General features: G+C 39.8%; 1 long non-coding RNA gene across 1 annotated transcript in view; it reads right to left on the bottom strand.

Moving 5' to 3' along the window:
- Positions 1 to 2,253: 2,253 nt before the first annotated feature.
- LOC117203218 (uncharacterized) overlaps positions 2,254 to 13,437 on the bottom strand; it is a 360,640-nt gene continuing 349,456 nt past the window's right edge. Inside the window, exon 3 of the long non-coding RNA XR_007479543.1 lies at positions 2,254 to 3,372. This is a non-coding gene — a long non-coding RNA (uncharacterized LOC117203218). The remainder of the gene's footprint in view (positions 3,373 to 13,437) is intronic.

Consider the following 13,437-nt stretch of genomic DNA (forward strand, 5'->3'; position numbering starts at 1 on the left):
TTTACTTTACACTTAATTCATAACATGTATAACATAGGACTTTATGAGAATCAAATGACAGAATTACATAAAAGTCCTTTGCAAAATACATACAGAACACTATATAAATTCTGATTATTACTATAAAGGAACTGGGACTTCCCTGGTGGTGCAGTGGTTAAGAATCTGCCTGCCAGTGCTGGGGACACAGGTTCAATCCCTGGTCCGGGAAGATCCCACATGCCGTGGAGCAACTAAGCCCGTGTGCCACAACTACTGAGCCTGTGATCTAGAGCCTGCGAGCCATAAATACTGAGCCCACGTGCCACAACTGCTGAAGCCCACACACCTAGAGCCTGCGCTCTGCAACAAAAGAAGCCACAGCAATGAGAAGCATGCGCACTGCAATAAACAGTAGCCCCCGCTTGCCACAACTAGAGACAGCCCACGTGCAAAAAACGAAGACCCAACATAGCCAAAAATAAATAAATTTAAAAATTAAAAAAATGAATAAAAAATTATTATAAAGGAACAGAGATATGAGTAGAAACTTAGTTGTGGGTTTTTAAAATTCAGTATGTAAAATTCAAACTCCTAAGACTTCCCTAAAAGAGTAGTTTCCAAAGCTGGCTACCAGTAGAATCTTTAGAGGAGTGGTTGTGAAAACCAGATTCCTTGATCACATTCTATCTATACAGACCTACTGAATTTTAAATCTCTGTATCCCTGGAATCTAGATGATTCTAATGTACTATTAAGTTTTAGGATGACTGCCCTATTTTTATATGGTATGTTTATCATTCATTCAGCAAATATCTAATGTATTTCAATTATGTCAAAGCACTGTTTAGGCCCTATGCTCAATGATTTGCAGTTAGTAATGCCAATTATACATAATTGGATGCCCCTAAAGTGTATGATAGCGTTCTCTTTAGTGTCTTAAATGTTCTAAGATCTTCTTTATATTTTAAATTTATCTAGAAAAACCATTTCTTTTTTTACAAAATTTTATTGGAGTATAGTTGATTAACAATGTTGTATTAGCTTCAGGTGTACAGCAAAGTGAATCAGTTATACATATACATATATCCACTCTTTTTTAGATTCTTTTCCCATATAGGTCATTACAGAGTATTGAGTAGAGTTCCCTGTGCTATACAGTAGGTAGGTTCTTATTAGTTACCTATTTTACATATAGTAGAAAACCATTTCTTGATAAAACCCCTTTTATTATTGACCTATATAGATTAAGACAGTGAAATAAATGTGAAACAAATCCATAAATTCCTCACATGCAAAATTTTATGTAATGACAGAAAGATATACATGTATAAAGAATAAATAGGAAGAAAAAAAAAAACCCACTCACAGACCAGATTAGTGGTTTCCTAGGGCTGAGCAGATAGTGGGGAGTGACTGCTAATGATACAGGGTTTCTTCTGGGGATGATGAGAATGTTTCAAACTTAGACTGCAGTGATAGTTACACAAACCTGTGAATATACTAAATAATGTTTAGTTGGACATTTCAAGTAGGTGAATTGCATGGTATGAAATTACATCTCTTAGAATAAAGCTGTTAACAAATGTGTGTTGTAATCTCTAAAGTAACAATGAAAAAAATTAAAAATTGAATAAATACAAACTAAGAGAGGGGATAAAATAATAAAAAATTTAATTCATCCAAAAGAAAACATGAAAGGAGGTTAAAAAGGATAAAGAACATATTCAACAAATAGGAAAAAAAAATTAGATGGTAGATTTGAACCCAAATATACTGCACTTACATGAACGTAAATAGACTAACAACTCCCTTTAAAAGAGAGACTGTCTAAGTAAATTAAAAATAATCTACTTATGTATTGCCTATACAATATCCACCTTCATTATAAGGACACAGAAAAGTTGCAAGTAAGCAGGAAAAGACAGGCTATGCTGTTACAGACTGAATTGTGTCCCCTCAAATTCGTATGGTAGAGTCCTACCCCCCACTACCTCAGAATGTGACTGTATTTGCAGACAGGGCTTTACAAGAGTTAAAATGAGGCCATAAGGGTTAGCCCTAATCCAATTTGCTGGTGTCCTTAAAACAGGGGTCCCCAACCCCTGGGGGCTGATACTGGTCCAGGTGCTGTTAGGAACCGGACAGCACAGAAGGTGAGCGGCTGGCGAGGTGAGCGAAGCTTCATCTGCCGCTCCCCATTGCTCCCCATTGCTTGCATTACCGCCTGAACCTTCTCCCCTCCCCCACCCCACCCGTGGAAAAACTGTCTTCCACGAAACTTGTCCCTGGTGCCAAAAAGGTTGGGGGCCACTGCCTTAAAAGAAGAGGAGACTGGGATTACAAGAGATACCAGGGATGTGCATTCACAGAGAAAAGGCCATGGGAGGGTACAGCAAGAAGGCAGTCATCTACAAGCCGAGGAGAGAGGCCTCAGGAGAAAACAAACCTGCCGACACCTTCATCTTGGACTTCCTGCCTCCAGAACTGTAAGAAAGTTAAGTTTCTGTTGTTTAAGCCACCCAGTCTGTGGTATTCTGTTATGGTAGCCTTATCAAACTAATATACTAATGATAACAAAAAACAGCTGTTGTAGCTCTAATAATATTAGACAAAGTAGAATTATCAATATTTGGAAAGAAAAAAGGTACATAAATACATGGTACTGCAGATAAAAGAATCATGAAAAACTTTAGGCCAATAAGTTTGAAATTTTAAGTAAAATGGACAAACTCCTAGAAAAACACATACTACCAGTACTGACACAAAAAGATATAGAAAATATGACTTGTCCTATATCTACTAAAGAAACTAAATTATAATTTGAAACTTTCTCATAAAGAAAATTTCAGGCTCAGATGACTTCATCAGTGAATTTTCAAGTATTTAAGGAAGAAATAATATTACTCCAATGAAAAACTTTTACAGAGAAAATAAAAAGAGATCATTTTCCAACTCATTTTATGAGGTCAGTATAATTATGACAACAAAACTTGGCAAGGACATCATGAATAAAGAAAATTCCAGATCAATCTCTCTCATAAATACAGAAAAAAGATCTACGCAAAATATTAGCAAAGCAAATCCATTGATATATAGAAAGGATAATCAATCCATTTTGACCAAGTCTGGTTTATTCCAGGAATACAAGGTTGATTTAAAATTTGACAGTCAAATGATGTAATTCACACATTAACAGAATAAAGAAGAAAACTCATATGATCATCTTACTAGATGGAGAAAAAGCATTTGATAAAATTCAACATCCACTCTTCATTAAAAAAAAGAGGGCTTCCCTGGTGGTGCAGTGGTTGAGAGTCTGCCTGCCGATGCAGGGGACATGGGTTCGTGCCCCGGTCCGGGAGGATCCCACGTGCCGCAGAGCGGCTGGGCCTGTGAGCCATGGCCGCTGAGCCTGCACGTCCAGAGCCTGTGCTCTGCAACGGGAGAGGTCGCAACAGTGAGAGGCCCACGTACCACAAAAGAAAAAAAAAGAAATAAAAAGAAACTCTTAATAAACTAGGAATATAAGGGAACCCTGATAATCTGATAAAGAGTAAAAATTAACCAACCAAACAAATAAGAAAAGACACAGCAAATATATTTAATATATAAATATAAAATATATTTACTGGAGAAATATTGAAAGCTTTCCTCTTTAAGTCAGGAACAAGACAAAAATATCTGCTATCACATCAGCCAACATTATACTGGAAGCCCTAGCTGCATAATAAGGCCAGAAAGAAAAAAAAGATACAAGGATTGGAATAAAAGAAATAAAACTATCATCATCCACAGATGACATGATTGCACATGCAGAATCCAAAAGAATCTACAGACAAACCATTAAATTGCTAGATATCAGATCAACATACAATACAAAAATATCCACTGTATTTTCATACACTAGAAATAAAAAATTAGAGAACACAAAATTTTAAATGATTATTTTAATATATATTTATAAATATAATATATATTTTTTATAATATGAAAAAAAAATCAAATATCCAGGAAAAAAAAAACTAGCAAAATATGTGGAAGACTACACAGAAAAATACAAAACATTACTTTGAGGAATTACAGAAGACCTAAATAAACAGAGGGATACACCATATTCATGGATCAGTAGGTTCAATGTTGTAAACATACCAATTCTTCCACAATTGATACAACTCTAATTAAAAAGAAGGCTTTTTGTGGAAATTGACAAGGTGAAGGATAGGAGAGAGAATTCTGAAGAAGAATGTTGCAGGGCAAAGCTACTTGATAACAAGGTTCACTACAAAGCTACAATAATTCACACAATGTGGTATTTACAAAAGGATATGCCGATAAAACATAATAGAGAGTTCAGAAACAGACCTCCAGAGATTTATGATAAAATACCTAGGAAAAAAACCTACGAATAAACCTAGCTAAGGAGGTAAAAGAGGGGATGCACCTATGTTCATAGCAGCACACTTACAATAGCCAAGACATGGAAACAACCTAAATGTCCATCAACAGATGAATGGATAAAGAAGATGTGGTATATATGTTTGTGTGTATACATATATATGTAAATACACATGTGTGTGCACACACACACACACACACATTGGAATATTACTCAACCATCAAAAAGAATGAAATAATGCCTTTGGCAGCAACATGGATGGACCTAGAGATTATCATACTAAGTGAAGTAAGTCAGAAAGAGAAAGACATATACCATATGATATCACTTATATGTGGAATCTAAAATACAATACAAATCAATGTAACTACGAAAAAACAGACTCACAGATATAGAGAACAGACTTGTGGTTGCCATGGGGGAGGTGGTAGGGGAGGGATGGAATGGGAGTTTGGGATTAGCCAAGGCAAACTATTATAGGATGCATAAACAACAAGGTCCTACTGTATAGCACAGGGATCTACATTCAATATCCTGTGACAAACCATAATGGCAAAAAATATGAAAAAGTGTATATATATATATATATAACTGAGTCACTTTGCTGTACAGAAGAAATTAACATGACATTGTAAAGCAACTATACTTTAATAAAATTAAAGAAAAAGAGGAGATGCAATTTAAAATAGGGTGGTCAGGGAAGGCCCTGCTCAGAGGGACAGTGTATGCTACACAGTGGGAAGTCTTATAACATAGAGATGTCAGTTCTCCCACAAATAAATATGCAAATTCAAGGCCTTCCCAACCACAACGTCAAAAGACATTTAATGGAACTTGACAATTTGGCCCTAAGTTTCATTCTGAACAGGAAAAAATGCAAGAGAAAATAATTGAGATGACTTTGAAAAGGAAGAAAATGCTGGGATTTTCCTAACACCATCAAAACATATTGTAAAGTTATAGTAATTAAAATGGTGTGACACTGGTCTACAAACTAAAAAATAGACTAATGGAATAAAACAAAGAGTAAACAGAAATGTGGCATGTTAAATAAGTGGGGGGGAAAGACCTAATTTCCTGCTTCCTAACTAAATTCTCTAAATATTTGTAGCTTTCCACCAAGTCTCTTGGTTTCTCCCTAAAGAGATAATTTTATGCTTCTTTGCCAATTGTTATGCCTTTGGTTGGTTTCTCTTATCTAACAGCATTGACTAACACTTCCAATACCAGGTTAAGTCAGGTGTTCACCCTGACTTTAGTGGGTGTGCCTTTGGTGTTTGCCATTAAATAAGATGGTAGCCTGGGGACTGGGATATCTCTAGTCTATATCTCTGTCTCTATCTTTATCTGTTTGTACTTTGCAAGCCTCATGCACTGCTCCATGCCAAGATTAGGTGCCCTCTGAAATTCCTTCCAATTTTAAGATTCAATTATTCTATACGTACATGTGAATTAGATTTAATTTTTTTTTTTTTTTAGTGAATGTTTCTCTCTGAAAGATTTTACAGCTCCCAAACAGAAAGCAAATGTCCTCGTTCTGTGCCTCACGTTTAGACTGACTGCCAGCAAGTAGAAAGCTTCTTGAATGAGGTGAGTTTAGAAAAAAGTGGAAGTAGCAAAAGTGCAGGAAACGGAACACAATTCTGACCGTTGCCAACCAGAGCCCCCCACTTTCAGGACCACCACCCAGTGTCACTTCATCCCACTCAAGACACTTCACGTTGTGTTCTGCTGGGGACAGAAATCGCACGTATGGTTTACCTCCAGCAAGTTCCTCCAGGAACTATGCAGCAAGGACCCAACTGACTCTTATTCATACAATGACAACCTGAAACCACCCAAGCCAGCGCCTTGCTTCTACCATTCAATAACCAACCATCTGTATTTGGAAGAATGCTGCCACTAACAGCACAATTCAGAAGAAGCAAAGAGATTTTTTTTTTAATTTATTTATTTTCAGCTGCATTGGGTTTTCGTTGCTGCACACAGGCTTTCTCTAGTTGTGGCGGGCAGGGGCTGCTCTTTGTCGTGGTGCGTGGTCTTCTCATTGTGGTCGCTTCCCTTGCTGCGGAGCACGGGCTCTAGGTGTGCGAGCTTCAGCAGTTGTGGCGCACTGGCTTAGTTGCTCTGCAGCATGTGCGATCCTCTCCGACCAGGGCTCGAACCCATGTCTGCTGCATTGGCAGGCGGATTCTTAACCACTGCACCGCCAGGGAAACCCTGAAGCAAAGATATTGATGCTAGGTTTTGTGTTGTGTTTCAGGGTTCTGTTTGATCTCCTGAGTTCTATGCTCTGAGGGTTCACCAGGTGTTTTTCTCAGAAACACTGCTCTGTTTTGCACTCTTTGATAATTATGCCATCCAGCTGGCACCTTGCTAGCATTTTACTCTTGGGCTGGTATGTGTCTACCAAAATCCAACTTTGGTTGCTTTGTTTCTTCCCAGTTTGGTTTCTAGCAGCCACACCCTTCCTCACAGTAGAGTGTGGAATCCTATGCTAGATTTAATACAGTATTTAAATACGGTATATTTAAAATGAATCACTTCCTTTCATATAGAGATATGCCTTTCTCTCCGCCCTTCTCTCTCACAAGCCTGGGCTTTGAGGGTTTGTCAGGTGTTTGCTAGACCATAACACCTAACTCAGGGGCAGAAGTGGGAACTCTGGCTTGGCCCTCCTGTGGGTACACCAAGAGGCTCTGAACAACCACCAGTAGGAAGTCAAGCTTCCCATTTGTGCTTATCCATGATTACTTGTCATACAGTACTTTTCCTCAGTTCATTTGGTTGTGGAACCTGGCATGAGGAATCCCTCTTGCCACACTGCCATCTCTAAATGCTTATTGGTTGTTAAGAAGCTCCCTTTTCCGGAAGGAAAAATACATGTACTTTGTGATCCTGGAAGATCCCATCTATTGAAGCCTTGAACTTCGTAACAGAAGAGAGAGACCTGAGAGGGCGTTAGTGAAAAAACAATATGAAACACATTTTTAATCTTCTCTACGCTTAGTCTTTGCAACCTTTCATTAGATTGATCCTGTCACTTAGGGTGAATGTTTTAATTAAACTGATACTTCCAACAGCCAGTGGCCCCGAGGTTTAAAACAATTGTAAGGAATAAAATACTGCCAAAGAGCCCAACCCCATTTTCCAAGGTACCCTCTTGTGGGACTCCTCTTGCCTGCCTTCCCTGGGCTGGAGGCAGTTGGCTCTGACCCAGAGGTGGACATTGCAGCCACCTCTTGTCACTCTGAGTGATTTGGCCCACACGCACCCTGACTGTTGGTTGACAGTTCCTGACCTGTGCATCCCAGGGGGATCTTGATTTAAGCAGCTTTCACTTCTTTTTTTTTTTGTGGTACGCGGGCCTCTCACTGTTATGGCCTCTCCCGTTGCGGAGCACAGGCTCCGGATGCGCAGGCTCAGCGGCCATGGCTCATGGGCCCAGCCGCTCCGCGGCATGTGGGATCTTCCCGGATCGGGGCACGAACCCGTGTCCCCTGCATCGGCAGGCGGACTCTCAACCACTGCGCCACCAGGGAAGCCCTACTTCTTCATTTTGATGATGGTTATAATATGACCTTAGCTCCAATTCAGCTAAACAGGAAGTCTAAAATCTTATATTTGAAGACAGGCTGGGTGAACAATCATCAGAGATGTTGTAGACTAGAGAGCAGGGTTGGACTAGACCAGAGATCAACTGTTTTTTTTTAGACACTGGGCGTTCCATGCAAGGAATTCAGAGATGACCCTGGGGTAAAGGGACACTAATAAATAATAATGGGGAATGATAATACAAAGTACTCATGGGCCTCCCTGTTGACGACAACCATTCACTCAGCAAGTTTTTAGAGTTATCTACAAAAGCTCTACTTAAAAATATAAGATAAATTTCAAAAAAGAAACAAGAAAGCAAGTCCCTCCAGATATAATGATGTCCTTTGAAATGGCAGTTTTAGGGAAAAGGATCCTGTTGGGAATGTCCTCAGTTAATCTATGAACTTAGCTTAGGGCCAAACTGGCTTCAGAAGTCTAAAGATGAGACACCAAGCCTTGATAAATCTCTGACCTACTCCCTTGTCTTGAGACCAACCATGGACCCATTTCTTTACCTTAGAACAGTAAAATAGATCCCAACAGAACAAACATGGAAGAGAAACTGAAATCCATAAACCATTCAATAGGAGAGGAACTTCTAGAAATTTCCTAAGGAAAAGTCATGTTTCACTCACACATAGTCTACTAGGAAGTTACAACTCTAGAAATAGGTACCAAGTCCAGCTCAGGAGGCCACTCTGAAATCCTTATATCTGTAATTCTTTGATCCCACCCTATATGGGCCTTCCTGAGGGTCTAAGATTCCTTTGCCTGGGTTCATATGCTTCCTGCAGTCTGACCTGAGCATCTCTGCCGTAGCTCCCGAGAGGCCAATGTTTCTACTTCGTAGCTTTACTGAGTGGGCTCAGGCTGACATCTCCATGGTCCTGAGAGTCTTTTCTTCCATGGAGGCTTCACTTTCAACTGCCTATAGCATCTGATCTCTTCTGGAGGAATTTGTGAGGTGTCTCTTATTTTTAGAATAATTTTACACTATAGCCACTTATTCATATAGGAAAAAAAAAAGAGTACAGCATTATTATACGTGAAAACCTTTGGAAATCAGTAACAGTGAGGGTCTGAAGATCAGAACAGTAAGTAATGACTCCTCTCGGAATCCTTTTTCTAACCCACCACCTAGTTGGATCCCCATATACTTCCTTAGCTAACCATTTGTAACAACCTGTTCAACACCTACCTTCCCCATGAAGCTGCAAGCTCCACGATGGCAAAGCCTTTATCTGTTTCATTCATCACTATATTCCCTAGCAGAACACCAGGCACACTGTAGATGATCAGTATATGTCTGTTGATCAATTGACCAATGTTAGACCAATTGCTTAGTATCTTAGGGCTTTTAGTTTTTTCATCTATAAAATCAGTGGATAAATTAAATCATCCTCAAAGTCCTTACCAGATGGAACTAACTTGTATCATGATTTGTGAAGTGCACTAATGTCTGCTACTTACTGTGAAATGCACTAAAAACATAAGATTGTTTTGAATCTCATGCATTGTTGAATGCATAGAGGGATGGATAGATATGGGATAAAGCAAGCATAATACAATGTTAATTGTAGAATATAGGTAGTGAGTATATGGATGTTCACTGCCAGTTACTTCAACTTTCTGTGTAGTTATAAAGTTTTTCATAATAAAATGTTGGGGAAAAAAATGGGGGGTTCAGAATAGCCCAAAACATGGATTGCGGTAGGAAAGAAAGCTGAAGAAAGTAATTCAATATAAAAGTCATCAACAAGAGTTCAGGATTGGAAAAAGAACAACGAGACAAAATAGATGTACACATTTTAATAGAATTGTGTGAACTTGCAAAAAATTTATGTAAGAGTTTAGAGGAGAAAGAGAAATCATGGGGGACTACCAAGATGGGCAGAAAGTGCTTCAAGAACTAGGTGATATTTCAGCAGGGCCTTGAAGGTTATGCATAATTTGAATGGGTAATGAGTTTAAGGAGGAATTTTTAAGGGACTGAGGGCAGCTGAAAATGATAAAGTGAGCATACGTGTGGAGCAAGAAAACAAGCAAGGACAGTGAATTTCACATTGGCTTAGCTGCAACTAAATAGGGAAAGTTAAGGTTGGAAAGTGATGATAAACAAAATTTATTAGGATCTTCTGTATATATTTGAGGTACCTGCACACAGCACTTTCCATGCATTCTCTCATTTAATTCTCGCAACAAACGTATGAAGTATTACAATTACAATAGTTGCTAGTAAGGAAACTAAGGTTTAGAGAAGTATATAGTCATTTGCCCAAGGTCACAGCTAACAAGCAGTAGAACCAGGTTTGTCTGACCCCAAAGCCCAAATACCTAACCATTAGACATACTGCCTCCCTGGTAAAGTGAGGCTAGGCTCTAGGGGGCCTTAAATACCAAGGTAAAAAGTTTGGGCTCTACTCCCTAAGCCTGGAGATCCACTGAAAGATTTTTGATGATCAGAGATTTTTAAAAAGAAAATTGGCAGAAATGGGCAAGAGACTGAAGCTAGGAAGCCCAATTAGGGAGCTGTCACAATAAGGTGTGAATAAACGCCCTAATCCGGAATAATTGCTGTGGGGACAGAATAAAGGAATAAGAAGTCTTTAAGAAGAAATAATCTACTGACCTCTTCCTAGTAATATTATATCGAGACATTCACTGTCTTGGCATCAAATATTCAAATTAAAAGTATCTTTAGATCCCAAATGTTGTATTGTATTAGCCCGGTGAGACTCCACAGACAAATAAGCAGCCCAAATGTCATTCACTTGCCAAGCCACTCAGGCCTCTGGGATGGTTTGAGGGTCTCCAGAGTGTTGACAGGTCTGGCTTGTCTGAGCTGCCCACAGGGATCCTTGGGGCCTACTCTTGCAATTCTCTATCACTACTGACGGGCTCCAGAATGGATCCAAGAGGTCCAAACCTGGTTGTCCCATCAGTAATCTGATAGGGCTAATTTCTCTTCCCCAAGAACTGGATCTAGAGCAACTAGGGTTGGTTAGGCTGCCGCTTAACCTGATCCACTGGGATGGCTGTGGCTTTCTGCTGTGAGCTGCCTAGAGGAGCTAGCTGAAGGGTGGGAATTCCTATCAAAAGAGATGTGTGTGCATATGCAGGAGGATGAAAATGCCCAGGGAGTTGGTGTGCCCTGGGGAGCATTTGTTTACATGTGGGTTGGGGTCCCTGAAACAGCTCTCTGGTGTTCCCTCCTGCCCTGTCTCTCCAGTATTTCCCTGACAAAGTGACATGCTGGGGAGTACAGACCATGAAACAAGAGAAGAAAAGACTCCTGAAAATACAGACCAGTGGACAAGCACACATATGCGTGTGTGTGTGTGCGTGTTTGTGTGTGTGTGTGTGACTATATCAATAGCCAAGATGGAAAGCAAGTTCTCAGACAGTGAGAGGGTGTTGAATAAGAGGAGGGTCTACCAGAGGGAATGAAGAATTGCATTATTTTCCCACATGTTTACAACCAACAGGCTTTGAAGTCCAAGGAGATTTGTAGGAAGAAGAGTACTCTTCAAGCATGAGCCCAAAGCTCAGACACTCAGAAGTCACTTATAATGAGGGTTAGTTAGGCTCAGGGGGCTATTGTCAGAATCCGACTAATTGAGAGATGAATCAGTGCTTTATAAACTGTAAAGTGCCTTTAAATTACGAGGTGCTATATAAACCGTAAAATACTACACAAATGTAAGGGAGAATGATGACAATTATTTGAAGAGGAGAACATTATTCTGAGTGCAGTCTGTGACTTGAGAATTAGACAGTAAGAAAATTATTTTAAACAAACAACAGAATTTGCCTGTTGAAATGTATCTTCTCTCTTTCAGAATCAATAATCTTGATGGGGCTTGACATTTATTTCAAAGAGAAACTACTCAGAACATATGAGACTCCTTTTCTGGGATTAATTTCCTTCAGAACCAGCTTACAAGCCACACAAAATTATCTCATTAATTTATAGTCACACTGTGTTTTGAACCTTACATATTATCTAGCTTAATCATTAGAGCTGACTCCAAAAGAATTTTAAGTGTTTTTTAAAAATCAAAATTCACTCTCTAAAGCAATGATTCTTAATCTTCTGTGTGTGTGTGTGTTGAGGACCTGCCAAAATGCACAATGCACAGAACAGTTTGCATGGGAATTTCTAGATCCCAAGGTAAAGAACTCTTCTTGATCTTCCAAGAGTTATAGAAATTCAAATTTGAGGGCTACAGATCTGAGGGCAATTATTTTCTGAACATAAGCAGCAGGTTTGTTGGAATAAATGTTTAGCCTCCCAAAGGAATTGGTTGAAGGAAACCACAGCACCGTAGGAATGATCATATGGTACGAGTGTTTAAAAATTAGTCCGTTAGAGTCATATGGGGTTTGTGTCATCATTTCTGTAGCTGCAGTGGTTTTTGGCGTGTGTGTGCGTGTGTGTGCGTGTGTGTGTGTGTTTATGTTCATTGCTAGTAGGATGTTTAGGCAGCAGCAATTGCCTCGCCAGGTGTCTACCCTCAACTCAGTTTAACCAACTCAACCTGAAAGAGCCATAGCCCTAGGAAAAGGAATCAGATGGGCTGAAATTGCCCTTGAGGCCCACCTGGTTACAGGAGAGAAAGAAAGGCATGATTGGCATTTGTGTAGCCGCTCTCGCTGGGAGGAGTCCCGGCCAAGGGGGTTTGGAGCTTACACTGCTGTTGTCTTTTTGAGACGAGGGGATATCTTGTGATCCTCTCACATGCCAACCACTGTTAGAAACAGACTTTAGATGAATTAGTTAATTTAACTCTTAACCTCCTCAGAAAGATAGTATTGTTCTCATTCTGTGTCTCGAGACACAGAAAAGCTAAAGAACTTATAATCAAAGTCAATTAGCTAACAATTAGCAAAGCAGGCATTTAAACTCAGAACTCCTTCTGCTGCCCAACACTGACTCTCCCATTTCTTCCCAGCCTCTGGGAAATGTTCCCATGAGCTCCGCCCTCCCTGGGGGTCCCTGGAAATGAAAGCCATTCACTTATCTCACCAAGGACAGTGTCCCGAAAGGCCTGCCCATCAGACACCTGGGACTAAGCCTCATTTGCTTCTATTACTAACTTCCTTCCTGACCTTGGCAAGCTCCTTGAGTGATCTGGGTTTTCTCATCTGTAAAATGAAGAGGATAGAACTAGATGAAACTTCCAGCTGAAAAATTCAGTGACTGAATTCTGTGCACTCACCCCATTCCCTGAAGCTGGCAGGCCTCCCGATCCTGTGGGCTGCTCACCGCTCCCCACTGGATGCCACCTTCTCTGACCGCCCAGCTAGAAGGATGCTCCACGCCAACCACAGGTACGGCTGTTGTCCATTTTACACTTACTTGGCTTATCTTTTCCATTTTAACTTCCATATCTTATCTGAATTCCTCAAATGCTTTTGCTTATTTCTTTAACTCTTATGTAGTACTCCAATGTATGAATAAA

Source organism: Orcinus orca, chromosome 10, assembly GCF_937001465.1.
Source record: "Orcinus orca chromosome 10, mOrcOrc1.1, whole genome shotgun sequence".
In the NCBI taxonomy this organism is placed as follows: domain Eukaryota; kingdom Metazoa; phylum Chordata; class Mammalia; order Artiodactyla; family Delphinidae; genus Orcinus; species Orcinus orca.